A 23762-nucleotide genomic window follows, 5' to 3' on the forward strand; every position below is an offset into this window, starting at 1 on the left:
AACACCATCTTACATGTTCTTCTTCCTCATGATCAAGCTCAACTTCACTCTCAAAACCCTTAAAAAATTTCTTCCATTCTCAATCAACTTTTTAACATCAAAACAACATTATTGTATTTTATCACATCAAATGGAGCAAAAGAAGCTGTAATTTAAAGTAAAATTCATTCATTTCATCCTTCATTCCTTGCATTAATCTGATTTTTGAGCTGGAAAAAAACGTTGACTCTGAATATGCATCTCTAGACTAAGTTTCATGTCTTCCAGAGACGCGTCTCTGAATTTGCCTGATACTTTGAATTTTTAATCTTTTTTTCTATTATATGATTGGTATTAGATATGGTCCACCCAAATATGTTTCCCAAAGCTACTGTGATGATGAATGTTAAATTGGATGAAGTGAAAGATGATATTAAACCGAATGAAGTGAAATTTGATGTTGTCGAGGTAGATGTCTGTGAACAATTTACAAATAACCAAGAGTTTATTGTTCATGAACGTATGCTACAATGGGTCTGCATGGAGACCAGGAAATTGGGGTTTGGCATTGTAATCAGAAGTTCTGACAATGGTTCTAATAGAAGACAAGCATTTGTAACAATAAAATGCGAAATAAGTTGCATGTACAAACCACTGATTAGGAAGTTGAAACGTGATGACATTGGATTGAAAAAATATAAGTGTTCGTTTAAATTGTGTTGATACTGTAAGGCGAATAATACATGGAAATTTAATGTGGTTTATGGTATACATAATCAAGCTAGTCAGTCGTCTCATTGTACGTCGCCTTATTTTGAGGAGAAAGAACTTGTTTCAGACATGATTAAACACGATGGCGCAGGAAAACATACTTGCAACTTTGAAACAGAAAATACCTCAAAATATTTCAAATATCAAGCAAGTATAGAATGTGTGTGCCCGAAACAACAAGGCGGTAAAAGATCCAAAATCTAAAATGCAACAAATGTTGATGCTTTTGGATGATGACCACTATGTTTCTAAGTACAAAGATTGTGAGGATAAAGTCATTGTTCGAGATATACTTTGGAGTCATCTTGATTCCATCAAGTTGTTAAACATATTTTCCATTATGATCATAATTGATTCAACATATAAGACCAACAAGTATATGCTTCCATTTTTGGAAATTGTTGGTGTTACTTCTACGAAGAAGATTTTTCAATGGATTTTTCATTTTTGGAATCTAAAAAAGAGAACAATGTTACATGGGCTTTGGAAATGTGCAAGACTATGTTGAAGGACAAAGAAAACATGCCTAATGTAATTATCACTGATCGTGACACCGTATTTTTGAATTAAGTTGCAAAGACGTTTCCAACATCGTACACATTGCTTTGTAAGTATCACATAAACAAAAACGTGAGAAGTTGATTAAAACTTGTGGTAGACAGAAAACAAATCAAGGGTGAAGACTGAAAAATGGTCAAACCTGGTGTGGTGTTGGAAAAGATAATGGATGTCTGGATTGGTATAATAAATTCTTCCCCATAAGAGTTATATGTCGAATCTATAATACATTTCAGAAGGGTGTGTGCGCGATATCCAGATTTCCTGAAATATGTTGAGAATACTATTTTGGACCAGGTGAAGGAAAATATTGTTTGCGCCTAGACCGATCTGGTTAGACACTTTGGCAATACAGCAACTAACAAAGTTGAATTTGCACATGCTACATTGAAGAATTGGTTGGGAGACAGTAAAGGTGTTATTTGTCGAGATTAAGAAGTCGTATGCCAAATGCTCTGAAACTAACATAATGAAATACAAACATATTTTGGTCGGAGAATTAGTGTGTTAGAACACCGACTCAAAGACAACATCCTTTATTTATAGTTAGTTGGAAACATATTTCAGGCAGGATTGAATTTTATTTTTCATGAAGCCAAGCGAGCAGATAAAACAAGTTCAGATAGCTCCATGTGTGACTCTACACTTAGGAAGACATACGGTCTTCCATGTGCTTGTTTAATTGCAAAGAAAATGAAGGTCAACACACATATACGTATGGATGAGATTTACACTCATTGGAAAATGCTCTGGTTTGATGATGATGGTGTGATGAAGGATGATAAATCAAACATATCTATCATGACTGAGTGGAAAGTGATCCTAGAGTGATTCACGAAAGTTGATGACAACATAAAATTGCATATCAAAGAGTAATTGAGGAAGATTGCATATCTTGAAACCACATATTTGAAACCACCTTGGAAACCTGTTAAAACGAAGGTGCCCCGAAAAATGTCAAACCGACCGAGAGTGACAATTCTACGAGACAATCTCCTTCTTACTTGGAACATATTAGCTCACATTTTTCGGAGCCTCTAAGTCATAAATCTAAAAAACTATTTTCAAGGGTGCTCACAGTAGTAACAAACCATATCCCCACTACTGTTACCAAAAATATCCACATTGAAGAGATTTCGCTTTTTATGCACAAATAAATTGAGTGGATTGTAGATGTTGAACGTGACGATGATTGTGGTTTTCAAGATGTTTCATGTTTGCTCAGTAAAGGAGAGGAAAACCACCAATTTATATGCCATCAACTTATACAAGAGTTGACGATGCATAGGGAATAACTTACATCGCTATACGGGGAAAAATAAAATTATGATGCAATTCTCAATGCTCTTGTTCCTTCTGTTAGCGGTCCGACAAAGTTTAAAAAATAGATGTGCTTCCCTAAAATGAGATATCTTATAGCAAGTGATTATGATATGATGTGTAACGATCTGATAAGATATGGTTTATCGAAAAAAAATTCTACTTTGGAGTAGGCCATCTCAAAATCCATTCGGACGCATCATGTGCATTGGGTGACTTTCAAAAATACAACATTTTGATCAAGTTTATTTGAAATTGGGCGTCATATGCCAAAGATATCACCTGAGTGGATACCACATTTCACAAAAGAGGCTGAAACTTGGTCGTATCACTTTCTGGAAAAGGATGAAAGAGTTCACCAAGTTGAGCGGCATTGAAAAAGAATTAAATAAGGAAAGGTCAAAGAAGGAACCACCAATAGATATAAACTTAGGTGATCATACATGTTTTGATACATTTTAGTTTCTATCTAACAATGTAAATCATTTTTTGTATGTAATATTGTCAATGATGTAATATCAATACAATTTGAGACACCCGTAATGTATATTTTACATTAATGTTATAGAATTTGAGGGGTAATTTTTAGACATTTTTTCTGTTTCAAAATTTAGCCCAACATATATACTGGTTCCTTATGAATAATGCTCTGTGGGATAATTTCGGATATGCATCTCCAAATACATCCTATTTTAATTGTAAAAACAACTAAACATGTGATTTTACAGATGTGCATATCCGTAAAAACCCTTATTTTGTAATAAATATGGCATTTCTAGATATGCATATCAGAAATATGCCTTGATGACAAGATAATGTTTCTAAGGTCCAAATTGATCTAAAACTTGTATAAATAGGCATCTCTCATCCCATGTTCTTTAAAGAAACACAACATACACAAGAATAAATACATATCCTGGTCTTGCATTTGTGTATTTTGATGCTCAAATCCCCCGCTTCATTTTAGGATCTACAGGGACATACCATTTGTGATATGAAATCCAAATTGAATACTCTCCCGCGATATCCAGAAAAATGAAGACTTGTCATGCTCGAGTAACTTTCACCCTTGATTGACGACGAAGGTAATATATGATTCACCAAGCTTGAATTGAAGACAAATGAAGATTTAAAGGTTATGCGGAGTACATTTTACCGTTACTCATCAAAGGGTCTGATTGAAGTACATATGACGATTGCAAGATTGACGAAAGATATTCTAAAGATGTTGCAACGTCCTAAACCACCCGTTCGTAATAAAATGTAATGTTAAAATTATGTAAATGATTATCTAAGTAGCGTTAAGTATTTAAATGTTATTTTTTTTATTTTTCCAACATTCTGTAATTGTTTCTGGTTTGACCTAAAAATGCATATTCCAGATATGCATCTCCGTAAACTCAGTGAGTTTTGAATTAAGGGTTGATATGAAAATGCATCTCCAGACTCACCATAATGTAGATACGAAGATGCATCTTCGGACTAGTTTTTGGCAAAATAAGGGTGGTTCACCAATTTGCGCCAACGAGTGTGTAAAAAGAGTGCGGAATAGTGTAAAAAGGGTGCGGACTAATTTTTGGCAAAATAAAAATGGCTCACCAAAATAAGGGTGACTTACCATCTCTGGACACTAGGGAAAATTGTGACTTTTCGTCGTGGTGTGGAAGCACCCCATGGGGTGTAAAGGGTACTCCCATGCCAATTTTACTTTCAAGTTAACTTTTTTGTTAAGTAGTATAGTGGCTGAAATTCACAATTTTAAAGGTGAACAAATGGGATGTCGGGAGTTCAAATATGTGCCCTTGCATCGGATGTCCTTCCATAATTACCAACTAAGATGACTTAATGTGACAGTTTCAAATTAAAATTAATTTTAAAGATAACATAAATGCTACCTAACAACGGTTAATTATTTAAAAATTAATCTTATATTATGTTTCAAACTACGATTGAGTCTAACACATCCTTACAAAATTGACTTATAAGATGAGAATTGTCATCACTTATAAACATATTTTATACCATATATTGTTATGTGTGAGGCTCATAACACACCTTTTCATGTTTAGTAATAGAAAATGGCTCAACAAACTTTAACCTGGGTTGTGATACTATCTAGGGATGTCAATTTGCATACATTAATAGGGATCCTTGTGGGGATTATCTATTTGAAACTCCGAAGTCGGAGAATTTTCCATGCGGAGACATAGATGGAGGAAAAAGTTACCCCGATGACACTTTGGAAAGGGGGTCGAGGAAGTACTCCCTGCCCTGCAGATTCCCACTCCTGACCATACTATTTAACTTTTATATATAATTATATAATTTTGCATGTTTATTTTATAAAAAATAATAATTAATATATTAGGAGATTAAGAGTCATCAGTGGGTCATTTTTTATTTATTTCATTGTATAATGTATTGTTTCACTATCCAAGTATCTAACTCTAGAAAGTGCATCCAATACATACAATGTTCACACTGTCTCCTCTTTTTCTTTTCTCAATTCTCTGTCTCCTTCAACCCTCATCTCCTCTGTTCTCATCATCATCAAAACAACCACTTTCCTTTATGTATTGTACTTATGATAATTACTCATCAACTTTAGTATACTTCAATTATCAACTTGATTTTTATTCAATTTATACAATAGTGGTTATGTTTTTGTAACTGCAAGTGCTTTTGCATTTTTTGTTATTGATGCAATATGTGTTTTTATTTTATAAAAAAATGCAAATATATATATATATATATATATATATATATATATATATATATATATATATATATATATATATATATATATATATATATATATATATATATATATATATATAAAAGTAAAAAATAACTAAATATTAGTGACATAGTTTTGATAAAAAAATATAGAAATTTTTCTAAAGTTCGACCTTTGTGGATCTCTGATTCTCTGTGGGGATTTGTGAAAATGATGATGAGAAAAATATTTTTTCGTGGTAGGGATCAGGGACGGAAATGAAAAAACATTGGGGGCAGGGTAAAGAGCGAAGAAGCATCCTCCGAACATTCTCTGCTCGGTTAACATCCCTAATATTATCTTAGAATGTGTGAGTAGAGTCTAATTCATTTTACAAAATCTATTTGTGAAGTGAGTGTTACGCTCCATATAAACTATTTTTATACTATATTTTTAATCAAAGAGAGACTTAAATTTTTTTTCTAATATACTCTTTCACGCCCAACACTATTCGTTGTGATGCTTGTATATAAATGGGATGGTGCGAATTACCGACATACTAACTTAGGTGTTTCAATAAATTGTGTGTGAGTCGATTCGATAGACTCTTCATACTATATTAGAATTAGAGTTGACATAATTCATCTCAATAAAACTGATTTATAAAATGAAAATTATCCTTACACATAAACATATTGCAGATTACATAATAAGGTGAAGATCGTCCCTCTTTATAAACATATTTCAGACTACATATTATTTGATGAAAAACTCGTAACACAAATATGAAATATTACACATATTTAATCATGTAAGTAAAAATAAAAATATAATCATATCGGTTCGATATATCTATACAGATGCATTCATCGTATATATGTTTTTTCTCTTTTAAATATTGAACCATAAAAAAAAAATCAAATTGAAACTTCTCAATTACTCAAACTAGATTGACACCACCTATCTAAAAGGCAACAACAATGATGTAGAGAAATATATTAAAAATACCTTTTTAGAAAATATGGAGATTTTGTTTTACATCCTCATTCCCACGTAAATTCATAAACATAAACAAACACTAAAAAATAATATTCATATTAATAAATACATAAATAATCAACATTGAACCAATTTTTAGTTAAAAATTTGTTCAATTTCTTCTATCAGCCTATACGATAGTATATATACGTTAGTATATTCAGGAAAAGAAAACGCATTTATTCTTTTATTTTTATCTATTAACTTTTAAAAAAATATCCCTTTTATGGTAAGGAAGAACTTTATGAAATTATTTTATTTCTTTTTATGTGAGAGGGAAAGAAATGAATGTGGATAAGTGAATATACAACACCAACTTGCTGAAAAAAACAAAATGGCAATTTTTTAGGTTGACTGTGCTTTTCGTAAAATAGTTTATTCAGGATATGCTATTATGGGCCTCAAAAAATACAAAACATACTGTGAGCTAAGCATGACAAACTAGGCTAAAAATAAAATAAAATAATAAGTAGGGTGCCAATAGATTCAGTCTCACAAGACTTTGTTTAAATATAAAAATTACTCACTGAAGTCAAATTATTATTTTTTATTGCTTTACTGATTTCTATCATTTTGTTTTGCAAAGAAATAAATACTTATTTCAAATTGTTCATTTGCTTTAATTTTATAATAAAATAAAATAAATATTATACTAATGAATTTAACACGATTTCACACTGTTGTAAATATTTTTTTAAAGGAAAAATTAACAGTCTTATAAAGTTTTATGAATGGGTTTGAATCAATTATATGAGTTTTATGAAATTTTGCAAAAAAAAACATAAAGAAACGGTCCCATAATTAGTTTATATAATTTTTTTAATATTTTCATTTCGCCATTTGGCCTTTTAGTAAAATACTTTTTCTTCTTTTTTTCTTTCTCTTGCACCAAGTGGTCCCTTTGTAAACCTTGAGGAAAAAAAACACATCGGTCATCTTTTCCAATGGTCCCTAAGTGTATGTTTGTGATAAAGTTTCTATCATTTATCATTTATGTTAGATTTGAATATATATATTTGATTTTATGCAAATTTGTGAGATATTGGATCGAATTCTAGAGTGATCAAATGGTAGTTTTTTGGTTCGAGAATTCGATAAGACATTAGCATGCTATTGAGGTCTGTTCATATGTTGTAGCCGAAGTATGCTAGGATTGTTAGCATGTCGAATTGAGTCTGTTTGTTATGTTCAATTGTTTAAGTTAGTTTGTTCTTTAAATTAACTTGTGTAATGAGCATGTGTGTCAAAGCTCAATAGTTAAGTGTGTTAGTTTTTGTATAAATAATATACTAGTCTCACATCATTGCATAACACAAATCCTAATTAGGGTGAGAGAGATTATTTGCTATTATGTAACACTTGTAATCTTGTTTCAAAGAGAAAGTAAAAAATAATAGTTTATAATCAATTTCATTATGTTCTTATTATTTTCTTCTTTTATACCCTTGTGGGTTTCTTACCGATCAAAAAACCGATTATACTTTGTAATTTCAGCATCGTTTCACAACAAATTTGTGCGGTGAGCATGAGGAAGATGCCGTCAATAAAATATGAGATTGAAAAGTTCACCGGAGTGAACGATTTCGATATGTGGCACTTGAAGATAAAACCCTACTGGTTCAGCAGAGTTGTTTAGAAGCGTTGAAGGGAGCCGCAACCATGGACGATGCGTTAAATGACAAAGTTGCATGAAGAAAGCTAGTATGTTCCCTTGATGTTATAAAGTTTGTTTCAAGGTGGAGATTTGTGAGATATTGACTCAAACTTTAGTATGATCGAATGGTTGGTTCTTCGTTCGACAATTCGGCAGGACCTTAGCATGTTGTGGAAGTCTGCTAAGATTGTTAGCATGTCGAATTGGACTTATTTGTTATTCTCAATTGTTTAAGTTAGCTTCTTATCTAAGTTATTTGTGTAAGGGGCATGTGCGTAAAAGCCCATTAGTTTAGTTTCTTAGTTTTCTTATAAATAACATATTAGTCTTTCATCATTGTATAACGCAAATCCTAATTATGGTGAGAGAGGTTATTTGCTATTCTATAACACTTGTAATCTTGTTTTAAAGAGAAAGTAAATAATATCAGTTTATAACCAATTTCATTGTGTTCTTATTGTTTTCTTCATTTCTATCCTTGTGGATTTCTTACGGATCAAGAAACCAATTATACTTTAAAATTCTGACATCGTTTTCACAACAAAATCTATTACTACTTTTTAGCTTTAGCTTTTATAATTCTATTTGTTTAATTTATATTATAACAAATATATATTATATATTTTTTATTTTTGTTTTAATTCATATAAAATAGGTTTATATATTAAAACAAACTCATGTAATATAAATAACATTTGATTTTAATAGGAGAGACAAAGTTTAATATCACATACATATTATAAATATCAAAATTATGATATAAGGTAATTTTATGGGTTGGTAATTGTCTTTTCTCTCTTATGAGAATTAAATAGTCTAGAAGGGAGGTCGAATAAGTCAATTCCTTAAAAGTATTTTTTCTTATGAATATCAGTTTTACAAATAAATGTCCAAATTACATACAGAAGCCGATGATAGCGAAGGTTCTATAAAAGTCATGATCGAATGAATATCACATTTAATTAAGATCATCGGGAATTGCAAAAATTATGATTAGTGAAATTGCTTAAACAAGCAATTCAATAATTACTGTAAGACCCAAATTTTGATCCTAAGATCCCTCATGCTATCTCATCATATGCATTGGCATTGGGATCACACCTTGGCATCCTCCTTACCCCGCATTCATTGGATTTGCATTGGGAGAGATCACCAAGCACATTTGATTATATCATACTTTGTTTTTCTTTATTTACTAACCAAAATACCAAAAATATGTATATGTATAACTTTACTTCTTTTGTAGGTAGTGTATGCATCCACTCATGCTCTATCAAGCTCACATCTTGGGTTTGAGACCCTCAGTGCAAGGAGATCAATCAAGAGATGGTTCATATTGGGTCTAGACATCATATATGTATCTCCATTTTCTTCTCTTATCATTTTGATCAAGAAATCATCAAGAGTTTGAAGCTTGTTTGCCTTGGAAGCCTTGATTCATCTGGGTATCTTGTGCGACTTCCTCAACAAGTTTCTTCATCATTTGATTAAATATTTCAAGGTATACTTCATATTAAATCATCTTATACATATATGATCCTCCATTAGTCCCAAAGATCAAGAGAACTTCAAGTTTGCAAGTTGGTTCAAAGAGGTTGACCAGAGAAAGTCAACTGGTCAAAACTGGGATTCCCTAGACCCTATATCCTACAATTTTTGTCATATGAAAATGATTCCAAGATAAAAGTTACTCTTTATGACATTCCAAACAACTTTAATGTTTACATAAAGAGCTATTTTTGCTTTGCAGGTCATTTTTCATGTTGAAAGATTATAGGTCATTTTGTATGTGCCCTAGTTAGGAGGTCAACTTCCAAGGACCATAACTTGCTTAATTTTTATGAGATGAAGGACATACAAGTTTCATGATAATACTAAAGATGTCTTATCCAACTTTTATTCTTTGAGAAACTTAAAATTCAACTTGCAAGGGAATGTGCCAAGAGGAAACATTATAGGTCATTTTAGGGCATCATCATTGAACAAGCAATTTTCCTCAACTTCTAAAATTCATAACTCCTTTATGCCAAATCCAAATGAGGTCAAATTTGTGACCAAATTTAATAGGATTGAAAGACATACAACTTTTATGAAGGAACCATTTCCATTTGAAACTCATAGCAAAATTTATTCAAGGTGGAAGAAATGGATATTTGACTCGGTACTTAGAAATATTTAAATTATGTTTGATTTCTTAAACTTCCACCTCAAAATTCATCATGATCCAAGCTTCAAATGGAAAAGTGTTCAACATGAAAGTTGTTCTCCTTGATGTCACATTTCCAAAAAGTTCAAAATCACCTCATTTAGACAAGATTTGAATGACTTGCACATGGTTAATCTTCATGGTCCCATTTGGATGAATCACATGATCACTTCTCAATTACAAATGCATGGCCTCATGTTAGACTTTTAACCTAATTCATGATCATTTTTAACCTGATTACATCATCTGAGGGGCCTATCACACGCCCATGCAAGTATGCACTTCACATTTCTATTTTTGGCCAAAGTTGGGAAGTATGTGAAAAGCAATGAACATGGCTATAATTACATGACCTTGGTGATCAGAATGAGGATCCTCTTGCCCGAGCTTTGACCTCCTTCTTCCCCAAACCCCATTGAAAGGATAATCTTGAAGATTTCTTGAGAAATCGAGTTTCAATTCTCATTCTATTTTGGAATTGAAACTCCAAAAGTCCAAGCTTTTTAATCATCAATATCATCTCCTTCAAGCTTCTAGAGTCAAGCTAAGCCAATTTGGAAGCAAGATCAAGTTGATTTGAAGTTCCCCGAAGGTGAGATTTCAGAAACTTCTATTCTTCGATTTTACCTCATTTCTCATCCATTTTTATTGATTGTTGGTTTGCTGAAGTCCTACAAATGTAGGCAACAAGATTGGGTTTCCTTGAGGTCAAATCGAAGCAACTCAGTTCATGATCCTCAAAATTCAAATCCATGTATCTTTCAATATACTTGGAATTGGAGAAAATTGAGGCCAAATTCGAGCTCCTGAGCATTTTTCCTTTAAAACCATGTCCACACTTTTTATTTTGGTGAATGTTGGTGGTGGACCAGTCCGGTGAGGTCCACCGGAGAAGAAGACCGGAGCTAGGGCTCCGGTGGTGCGTTGGCAATCTCCCAACCTTCAGATTCATTTAAAATGTTTTAATCCCGACCGCTCCTTTTGATTACCATCCCTATGATACATTGACTGAGGTGCATGGTGTGAAGCGTGCGCTTGACCATCAGATCTACCACCTCAATTAATGAGGGAGATCTGATGGCCCCTGATTTTCCATATTTTCTTATTTTCCATTTAATTGTGTTATTTTGTTTAATTCATAATAAATCCATTTTTAATCCAAAAAATATGGGACTTTCACCAAAAATCTTTAAATATTTTTCTCTTTCATATTCTGAATTAAAATAATTTTTTGGATTGATTTTGGTATTTTTCATGAATTAAGTGTTTTTGTGTATATTTTTAATTGGTTAAAAATACTTCTGACTTTTTAAAAATTGTGAATTTTTTTGTCTAAGGCCCTTTAACCTTGTTTGGCCTAGGATAAATCCCTTGACCATTTATTTGGTGTTTTAAATGGATTTTAGGTTTTGACCAAATTAAAATGTATTTTAATTCATTTTAATGTGATTTTTAATTGATTAAATGTTTAAAAATATTGTTGAGCCATTTTATGGTCTTGTGATGTTTGACTTTCTGTTTAGGCCTTGGTCATGGTTGATTTGACTTTTGTTGGATCAAAACCATTGGATTTAGGGGATTGATGAAATGTACATTTCATCTCCCAAAATGAATGGATGGTTTTGATTTGATGAAATTCCTCTCATGATAAATTTATGTTTCTATCTTCCCCTCCCTCTTCATCTCCATCCCTATTCTTTCCCGTTTCCTCATTTGACCAATAAATTCTCTAATGTCTAAAGGTTAATTGATTCATCAATGACCTTGTGTTAGATGAATCAATACAAGTATGATTGAGATAGGTCTTTCCCAAATTTCTTTTAGTGTGTGGTACGTTTTAGGAGTTTGATTCTTTATGCCAAATCTTTAACATGCATTAACACCTATATTTTTATTGCCTGACCTCAGATAGTTGTAACTTCTACATAAGTCCAATTACGATTGCTTAACATAAAGCTAAATTTGAACCTCAAGGCATATCATTCTAGTAAGTGAGATTGCAAGTCTCCCATTCTTCATGGCATTGTGTGGAGACTTGACCTTTATTCCTTTCATGGGAGCTAGTGGCATACTTGTTGAATTATCCAAGTTTGAGCCCTTCTCATGAAAGATGTCTTGGTTTAAGGATTCATACGTGTGACTGAATGGTTAAGTGTTCTCTAAAGAATGACTTAATCAATTAAAATTCACCACTAACATTTGATAAACATTGACTAACTCTTGTTAATATTGCTTTACTTTTAAGTCATTTACTATTATGCAATTTAAATTTCAGTCATTTATCATCCACTGTCATTTACATTTCATATAACTTGTTTATGTTTCAAGTCCTTTTTACTTTGCTAATTTGAGTCATATCTTCTAATTGTATATAGTTTTTGTGTATTTTGTTTGTGGCCTTAGGACCTTAAAACACCTAATAACAACAAAAACCCTAAAAAACATTGGGTGGACTGTTGGAATTTGATTTGAACTTCTGGACTTAGGATTAGGCAACATTCCCTATGCTAAAGGACTTGACCAATGCCAACATCTGAGACTTCATCTGATGCAAGACTTAGGGATCTCTTTGATTCATCTTCTACTTTGTCTCTATGCTTAATTGTTATTTTGTTTTGCCCATGTCTGATGTTTTGTTCTGAGTTGATCAAGGAATATTTCATATGATACATTGGAAGACAATGAAGACTGCTAGCTATTGGAATGCTTGCTTGGATGTGGCTATCTTTATTTGATGCCTTGATCTTCATGATGTCTGGATATTGCTCATTGCTTGTTGATTATTGTTTGATTAAAGTCCAAAGAAAAATGGGTTTCTATATGACATTCTTGTCTATTGGATTGCATCCCATTGGTCAGATCTTTTCAACTCTTAACTTTAATTTTTTTGCTTAGGATAGCCTTTTCATCTCCTCCCACTTCTTTAATTTCAAAAATCTCTCCCTCTTTTCAAAAACCTTCTTTACTTATGATTTCAAAATTAGGCATGTTTAATGATTAGAAACTTTGGCCTTATGCCAATGAATTTTCAAACTTTTTCTTAAATCAAACTTGTAAATAAACTTAACCATATTGACTTAAATTTCAAAAGACAAAAAGAAATAACAACTCCACTCAATTTTTTGGACTTTTGTGCCCTTTTTCATATTAAAATTTTGTTAAAAGTAATTCACCAACTTATTTGAAATTTTTACCACGAACTACGGGGTTTTGATCCCTTATTTTTATGTTGGTACGTAGGCATAAGTCTGAAGGTCTTGTCAAACACAAAAATATAATCAGTGAATTCTTTTCTCATCCTCACACTCCATTTTATTAAACATCTTTTATACCAAAAACATATGCACACATAAAAAGGGCTCCCTATGACACTTTGTGTGCTAACACCTTCCCTCTGTGTAACCAACCCCCTTACATGTAATCTCTTGCATTTTATTAGTTTTGATTTAAAAACTTCTTATCTTTGGGTTTTGTTCGTACTTTTCCCTTTTTCTTTGGAGACAATAAAAATGCGGTGGTGACTCTGGTTTTATTGACGTTAAGCTTATCCATAGCTATTATGGGCCTCACAAAATACAAAACATACTGTGAGCTAAGCATGACAAACTAGGCTAAAAATAAAATAAAATAATAAGTAGGGTGCCAATAGATTCAGCCTCACAAGACTTTGTTTAGATATAAAAATTACTCACTGAAGTCAAATTATTATTTTTTATTGCTTTACTGATTTCTATCATTTTGTTTTGCAAAGAAATAAATACTTATTTCAAAATTTTCATTTGCTTTAATTTTATTATAAAATAAAACAAATATTACACTAATGAATTTAACACGACTTCACACTGTTGTACATATTTTTTAAAGGAAAAATGTAAAGTTTTATGAATGGGTTTGAATCAATTATATAAGTTTTATGAAAATTTTGCAAAAAAAACATAAAGAAACGGTCCCATAATTAGTTTATATAATTTTTTTAATATTTCCATTTCACCATTTGGCCTTTTAGTAAAATACTTTTTTTTTCTTTCTCTTGCACCAAGTGATCCCTTTGTAAATCTTGAAAAAAAAAACACATTAGTCATCTTTTCCAATGGTCCCTAAGTGTATGTTTGTGATAAAGTTTCTATCATTTATCATTTATGTTAGATTTGAATATATATTTGATTTTATGCAAATCTTTGAGATATTGGATCGAATTCTAGAGTGATCGATGAAGGAGAAGAGCGATCCAAAATGCAGCGGAATTTAAAATGTATCCTTTAGTGATCCTTACGAATGGACATGATCAGTGATAGAATCGTTACCTCTTGTGGCGATTGTAACCTTTGATGCAAATCTACGAAGCGATCACGAACGTTGAACGATGACAACGCCTCTACTCAGTCCACACGAACGGATTTCTTCAATCTCAGTGCTAGCTGCTACGAATGAAGGCTTTGAGTGAGAGAGAGAGAGAGAGAGAGAGAGAGAAATGAAATTTCAACTGCACAAATGCTTCTACACAAGGGTTCTATTTATAGAACCACTTGCGTGGGCTGCAAGCTAAAAAGCCCACTCAAGTGTATGTGGCCCATATCTTATAATATGCCAAAATCACTTAAGCGCGTGGTACCTTACCATATTTCGTATTCTACTTAAGTACACCATACCTTACGATGTTCTACAATTCACTTAAGGGCACCGTACATTACGGTATTCCTTAGTTACTCTATCTCTCATTAATCCTTCCTTTTGTGTGTGACCCTGTAGGTTTTCGCGGCATTGATAATTATATTAAATCATATATTTAACATAATAAAGAGTGAGCGGTATCTAGCAACACATCACTGCTACTCAAGACACGAAAATGTCATGTGATCTGACAAATCCTTTTGTGATAATACCTATGTGTACAATTATCCTTTTGCCCTTATGTCTATATTGAACACAAGGCATAGACCGTGTCATCCTTGTCCAGTTCAATATTGGGCCCATAGACATTTATCCTGTTACACAGGATGGGCAAATTCCATCTAGGTCACTCATGTCCCTCAGAATGATTCGTGGAGTACTCATCAACTGTCTTTATGGTCATCCAGTTACGGACAATGTTTGATCAGCAATAAGGCACTCGACTCTACATCTAGGGTCCATAGTGGTTTCAGGTCGAAGGGTGGTATACACCATTATCACCATGAGAATAACTTATGACACTTTGCATAATATTCTATATAGTATTCTCATAGCGGGTCAATCCAGTATAAATATTACTCTTAATATTCATACCTATGTTTAAGACTTGATAACTCCTTATCCATGATCCATGAGATGTGATCATCAGTCTATATACAGAATAGTCTTAATGCTTTAATGTTATCCCACTTCACAATAAAGCTCGACTACAGATACTTTAAGAATAGTTTCCTTATGTTTAATGTGATCTCATGATTAAGTGACACTTGATACATTAAATGGACTAGCTATTCTAGGGACTTTATTAAACAAATATAATAAAGAAAAAGCCTTTTATTATTAATAAATAATTCGATACAAGTACAAAAAGTATTGGCCTCTAAGGCTTACACCAACAATCTCCCACTAGCACTAGAGCCAATCAGGCACACCCCTAATGCCCATAGATCTAGTATGGCCATCATGCTTCTGCTGCGCAAGAGGCTTTGTTAGTGAGTCAGAAATATTGTCAAGTGTAGGTACTCTGCATATTTTCACATCTCCTCTATCTATTATCTCTCGAATGAGGTGATAACGCCTAAGTATGTGTTTGGATCGTTGGTGAGATCTAGGTTTCTTAGCTTGTGCGATAACACCATTGTTATCACAATAGAGGCCAATGGGATCCACAATGCTAGGAACTGTGCCAAGTTCAATAATGAACTTTTTGATCCAAACAGCTTCCTTTGCTGTACTTGAGGCAGCAATATACTCGGCCTCGGTTGTAGAATCAACAATTGTATCTTGCTTTGAACTTTTCCAACTCACAGCGCCACTGTTTAAGCAAAACACATAACCATATTGCGATCTAAAGTCATCCTTATCTGTCTGGAAGCTAGCATCGGTGTATCCAATTACAGCCAACTCTTCCTGACCTCCATATATCAAGAATGAGTCCTTAGTATTTCTCAAATACTTAAGGATATTCTTGACAGCTACCCAATGAGCATCACCAGGATCAGATTGGTACCTACTCGTTGCACTTAAAGCACACGAGACATCTGGTCGAGTACATAACATGGAATACATGATAGATCCTATTGCAGATGCATATGGAATCTTATTCATGTGATCCCTTTCTTCCTTAGTTGAAGGGGATTGTGTTTTTGATATACACAGGCCATGTTGCATAGGTATGAATCCTTTCTTGGAATCATGCATATTAAAGCGTCTCAGCACTTTGTCTATGTACGTACTCTGACTTAGGCCAAGCAGTTTTTGTGATCTATCTCTACAGATTCTGATTCCTAATATATAGGATGCTTCACCTAGGTCCTTCATAGAAAAGCATTTCCCCAACCAAGACTTTGCTTGTTGCAGGGTAGGGACATCGTTTCCAATGAGTAATATGTCCTTCATAGAAAAGTAATTCACCAACTTATTTGAAATTTTTACCACGAACTTCGGGGTTTTGATCCCTCATTTTTATGTTGGTACGTACGCATAAGTCTGAAGGTCTTGTCAAACACAAAAATATAATCAGTGAATTCTTTTCTCATCCTCACACTCCATTTTATCAAACATCTTTTATACCAAAAACATATGCACACATAAAAAAGGGCTCCATAGGACACTTTGTGTGCTAACACCTTCCCTTTGTGTAACCAACCCTCTTACATGTAATCTCTGGCATTTTATTAGTTTTGATTTGAAAACTTCTTATCTTTGGGTTTTGTTCGTGCTTTTCCCTTTTTCTTTGGAGACAATAAAAGCGCGGTGGCGACTTTGGTTTTATTGACGTTAAGCTTATCCATAGCTTGATGGTCATGAATTTACCGCTACAATTACCGCAATTGAATTTTCACGCACTTTTCAAATTTGAACTTGATTAATCTACCAACAAGAGTTTATACAATCATAATCGCAAAAAAGAGTATCCAAGTGATTAGATCTATCACAAACTCATACAATAAATCACTATAAGTAGATAAAGTCTATCGTCATGGATTTTAGGGAAGTGATAAAGAAACTAAACATGCTAACTATGCAAAAATGTAAAAAGTTAGGGATAAAGAGATTGTACACCAAGTTTATACTGGTTAAACACGTTTGTCATCGCTTTGTGCTTAATCTAGTCTTCAATGGCGTACCACTGAAAATTTATAGGGTCTTCCACTATTTTACAAATTAATATACATAGTTTTTGTTTACAACAGAAAATCTAGACAACACTAAATACTTCAAAGCCAGATAACACTTATTCATACATATGTCAAAATCTGGATTTCATTTCTTTTGTCGCAGAACACTCAAACTACTTAAATCACAAGATCTTCACTTGATCTTGACCCAAATACCTTGCTAGACCCAAAATTCCACTCCAAGATTCCATTTCGCAACAATCTTTACTTGATTATTCTGATTCCTTGTTTGGGCCTTTGTTCTACCCAAGGATATTTGAAACTCCCAACTTTGTTCCGCAACTACCTTTTTTCGATACTACCTATCTTCAATGGAGCACAAAATAATCTTTTCTTATTGGAATTCAGTCATTATAGACTTCCAGGCGCTGACACATAATATCAAAGACGCTTATAAAATTCAAACTAATGGAAGGTAGAAATATTAATAGTCACAAGAACCTATGACTCTAAATAAATGAAGGGAATGAGCACTCCAACGTCATTGACGACTAGAAGACGCATATAGAAGAAGGCGTAGGGAAAATCTTATAGGGAGATCATGTTATCCTATTCTTATATGAAGAAATGCTCTTAAATAACCTCTCTCACATGCCTGTTATAGATAGGTTTAGGCATTTCTTGAAGGAGTTCAAAATCTTCTCAGAGGTGTAGTAAGTTCTAAAGTCTTCCACTCTCAAACAGGAATGTAGGTTAGTCGATGAAAGAGGAGTTGAAAAAGAGAAAGAAGAAGAAAAATGGACAACACCTGATAAAGAAATAAAAGCAAGAACGGAAGCAACAGAGGTAAAAAAGATATGTGGGAAAAGAGCCAAAATGCAAGATGAAGATTGTCTCAATTTGGATATAGATTTTCAACTACAAGATCCTCAACAAAAGAATAGTCCTACACCTAGCAATAAGGATGATAAAATAGGAGAAATAAATGAAGTATTGGATAAGATTTATTCCTTGTTCGATACTATCAAACTGAAGAAAATATGGAAGAAAAACCTTCAATTCCTGAAAGTGATGGAATTCCTACCAAACAAAAGAAAGAAGAAGGGTGATTTGTTTTCTGTGTCATATATGCCGGCCTAACATAAAAATCGAAAGGTCAAGCTTAGGACCTTAAAAAATCTCTATTGGGAGGCAACCCATCAGATAAGTTTTTATTTTATTTGTAAAATTTAAATTTAAGTTTATTTCAATTTATTGTTTTTGTTTTGTAGCATGTCACATTTAGGAGCAGTGGGACAAAGGTTTGAGAAAGGGATTGAAAGAATAAAGGGAGACTAAAAGCTCTCTCTAATCCTATTAGTTTTTTCTAATCTCTTTGTACTTTCTAGTGTTGTTGTTGTTATTTCAAGGAATAGGTCCAAAGTGAAGTCACTCCTCTTGAGCATCATCATCAATCAGACGAGGGCATATGGACCAAACAAAACCAAGACTTCAACAATACTATGCAAGACATGCAAGAATTTTTCCACTCCAATGACATGTTAATTTGGAGTTTTTTGAATTTGTATTAATTTTTGTGATTCCCTTTTAAGTCCAACAAGTCAATCTCTCAATTTAATATAGAGTATTAGCTACAATACTTAGTTCTCCTTTGTACCAATAAATATATATTTGTCTTTAATAAACAAGTTTGTTACTACTGTTGCTTTCAGATTTACAAAATTGAAATTTTAGCAGAGAACAAATGAACCATAAGTATCATAAAAAAAGGTGATCATCAGGGAAGTTCCTTGAAGATTGAGAGTTGAGGAAGAAAGGAACAACCAACTATCTTGTACTCAATATCCAGATACCTCAACTAGTAAGGTTCGAGCCAAATATTCCATTGTTTACTTTTTCTTCTTATGAGAGTATCCGTACAATTGCTATTTTCTAGAATTTTCATTATTTCTGATTTAATCTATTGGTTTGATAAATACACACTTAGACATTTGTTTGTGGTAAACTCTGAGCCTTTTCAAAATAACCCGTATATCATGTTTATATCCTTTGCTAACCTCTTTGAGCCTAAGTCATTTCTTTCGGTGACATAGCCGCAATAATGAGCCAATTGACTTGAAAGATTAAATCTTTTCACCCTTTCTTTGGAGTTAGGTAGAAAATTTAGTTCCTCGGTCATATGCAAAAGAATAAGTTTAAGGTTGCTATTGAAAGTGAGCAAAGTTTAAGTTTGAGGTTGGTGTACTAGATATTTTTGTCAAAAATTCAAAAATAAAAATGAGAAAAATCAAGAAGTCAAGCAACTTCTTCAGAAAAATGAGAAAAACAATGTTTAGGATCATAAAATATTAATCTCTAGTACTGGAGTAATTAAGCAAGAGTTGATATGAAAAGAAATATAATAAAATAAGGAAAACTAGGTACCTAACTCCAAAAGTTTAAGCCTTCTATCCCAAATTATCACACCCTAACATAAACCCCATTACAACCTTGAAAGACATCCAAAAATGCGTGTTAGATGACTTTGATTGATTTTAGGCATAATTAGTCCACAGGTCCCATAAGTTAATTTTAAGTTCCGCTTTAGCCCCTTAATAAAAATTCTTATAGTTTGGTCCGGTAGTATTAGTTTTGTTAGCAATGTTGGCCCCTTCCGTTAGTTTAGTTGTGAAAATGTTAGTTTTTGCCAATGTGGCGTACCAACTGTGTAATGACTCATCCAAATTATTTTAAAAAGACATTACTTAAGGTTGTTTGCGTTAGAGTCTAGGTTATTTTGAACATTCTTGTGTTTATTGTCTTCCTCAATCCCATAGTGTAAAAATCAAACCTCCTCTTGTGTTTACTTTCTTCCTCAATCCCATAGTGTAAAAAAAAACCCTCTGGTGTTTATCTTCTTCCTCAATCCGTTTCTAGGATTTTAAACTTCATCTTCTCCAATGTCAAAGTTGTCAAGCAGTGCTTCTATCGGAACAATTGGGTCGGTCCGTCCGTAGAAGCAAAAGGAGGGAGTGTTTTTGCAAAGAAGAAAGTGTCATTTGTACTTTGGGTGACACGAACTGTATAAGTATTGGGAAAAAATATGGGGTGATAGAAATTACAGGAATCATATGCATAAGGGATGCAATTATTTCAAATGGTTAGATGACGACATTATTGATGAAAGGGATCTGAAGATTCAAAGGCAAAAGAAGAAAGTGTATAAATTGAAGAATGAAATTAGTCAGGCTAGAGGATTATTGAAAGTGTCCATTATGGTTGAAATATTGAGCTTAGTGTTGAATGTTGTATTTGTAACAATGTATTTTTAGGTTTGGATTTTATCAATCTATGAAATCACTGTCTTTTATGTGTATCTGTCATGAAATGTATCTCTGTTAATGAGTTTATGAATGGAATGAAATTGTCATGATGTTATTAGTGAAATGTTATTTTTGTTTCCAATGAACATTTTAGAAGAAATGTAATTTTGTGTAATGAGTTTATGAATTAAATGAATTTTTCATTATGTTATTAGCGACAATGTTGACATAACCATAATTTTGTTGATAGAACATAAGGTTGCATTATAAGTCATTACAAATGAACACGTCAGAGCATATCAGAACATAACCATAAGTGATAACAATGTTAACAGATACATAAATTTGTAATTTTGTTTCCAATGAACACCTATGTGAGCCATATAACCATAATTCATAACCAAAGGTTGCTTTATAAATCATAACAAAAATTTGCATTAGAAGTCATTACAAAAGTGGCATTATAAGGCATAAGTCAGAAACTACAAAGTAGGCATTGTTAACCATATGTTACAAAACACAACCAATAAACGCGGCATTACAAGACATAAGTCATAAACAACAAAATAGGCATTGTAAGCCATATGTTACATAACAGAACCAACAAAAATGATTAAGAACAAAGCATAAGTATTAGGGTTGGCTAAAAAAAGTTTTATGCCTTTTTGAAATCTCCTTTTCTTTTTGGGTGGTTATTGAGTTGAACCTCCAGTTGGTCTTGGCTGACTTGAAGCAGCAAGCAGTGATGGCTGACTTGAAGCAGCATGTGGTGATGGCTAACTCAAAGCAGCATTTGGAGTAAAGTGAGTAGTGGTAGCAGCAGTTGGAGTAGGCTGAGTAGCAACAACAGTTGGGGTAGGCTGAGTAGCAGCAGTTGGGCTAGGCTCAATAGCAGCAGCAGTTGGGGTAGGCTAAGTTAAAGTTGTAGGCAACTTTCATGTGGTCTTGTTGTGACCATCCTTATGGAATCGACTGCATTTGATACCAAACTTTTCTCGTTTGAGTTGTGACTCATTTTTCACTTGTTCTCTAACCTCCTTATTCCTTTTCTTCTTGGGTCTACCAGGTTTCCTTTTTATGGGGAATGGTTGCAGGTCAATAACATTTGTTTTTGTCCAAAGAGATTCCTCATTGACTGGATAAATTACTGGTGCATAGCAAGCCTCATAGCATTCCTTTTTGTAATATTCAGGCACAAAATCATCAACTTGTAAATGCTGATCTTTCATACATGAAATTGCATGACAACATGGCAACCCTGTCAGCATCCACCGTCTACATGAACATTCATGCTTTGATAAATTAACAATAAACTTTTCTCCATTGAATGATATATGCCTAACCTCATAGTCAAATTCACCTACACGCATATTACAAATGCAGAAAACAATTATGAATTCAAAGTTATATCAAGTCAATTGTTAATGTCTCAAACAAATATGAAGCATTACCTAACAATCTAATTGTTTGTTCTTTGTTATTCCTTTTCCAGGTTCTTTCTTATATTTGGTAGAATGTTATCATCAAGTTTGGCAATCTTTTGTCTCTTAGACTCCCACATTTGTATCAGGTACACTCTTATCTCTTCAATCATAGTCACAATAGGCTTGGCTCTTGCTGCTATAAATACTGAGTTGAATGCCTCTGACATGTTGTTCACCATAGTATCACACCTTGGACTAGTTCTAAACCTTGATTTGCTCCAGAACCTCGGTGGAATCTTTCACAGGTGCTTGAATGCCTCTTCATTAACACTTTTCATTTCACACATTATTTTTCCCAAGCATTTGCATGACTGGCAGTTACATTATTTCACATCAGTTCCTTTAATTTAACACCTGGAAACTTCTTCCTGAAATTGTTATATAAGTGCCTAACAAGAATATCACATATCAAAGGTATCCACATCAGTACCTAACAAGAATAAATCATGTCTCAAAGGTATCCACATCAAATATGACTTAACAATAATGAATACCTAACACAAAACCTTTGGTCAACCTCTGGTAGCAACTCATCAAGTGCAAGCAACAAACCTTGTATTACAGTCATGAATATGTAAGCAATTATTAAAATAAATCAGTCAGAATATGTAATCCATAATTAAAACAGATCATATGTCAATACCTTTTGTTGATCACTTATAAATATATAAGTCTTGCATAATCTGACACCTCCCAAATCAGATGTCAATAGCTCCAAAAACCAACATCCAAGGTGTCATCTTCCAATTTGTCTTTTTCTACACCATTGAGTCCTACACTATTTTCTAGAGACAATATTTGTTCTTCCCCATAAACTGGATGCATGATATATAAATATATATATATATATATATATATATATATATATATATATATATATATATATATATATATATATATATATATATATATATATATATATATTCCCATTGATCAGTGCAATCATTTTCATTCTATTCGTTCCTGCATCATCTTTCAACAACACTAGCTCATTATCATCCATAACATCATAATATCACAAACTCTCCACTTTTGACTACCCTAAATTCTTTGACCCACCCAACACCTAAAATAACTCCAGAAAAGAAATCAATGTCAACTTGCCAAACCCCCTCTAATCCGGTTTAACCTAATATGTCAAACTCATCAAACACACCCTCATGATGGATAACACACTCAAACCTATCACTCATGACCTAATAATGCAGAAGAAAATGTAGAAATGAGTCTTTGAAGTAGGAGAAAATGTTAAAGGTTTGCTTTTTAAAATAGTAAGCACATAAACATACCTTAGACTGAAAATGAACAAAGGTGAAAATTGATGAGTTGCGTCTTCGATTTCTTCTTCTTCGCAACAACTAGGGTTTCAGACAACTTCTTCTTCTTCTTCTTCTTCTTCTTCTTTGCAACAACTAGGATTTCAGACAATGTGAAGTATGAAC

This window comes from Lathyrus oleraceus, chromosome 4 (assembly GCF_024323335.1).
Source record: "Lathyrus oleraceus cultivar Zhongwan6 chromosome 4, CAAS_Psat_ZW6_1.0, whole genome shotgun sequence".
NCBI classification, from domain to species: domain Eukaryota; kingdom Viridiplantae; phylum Streptophyta; class Magnoliopsida; order Fabales; family Fabaceae; genus Lathyrus; species Lathyrus oleraceus.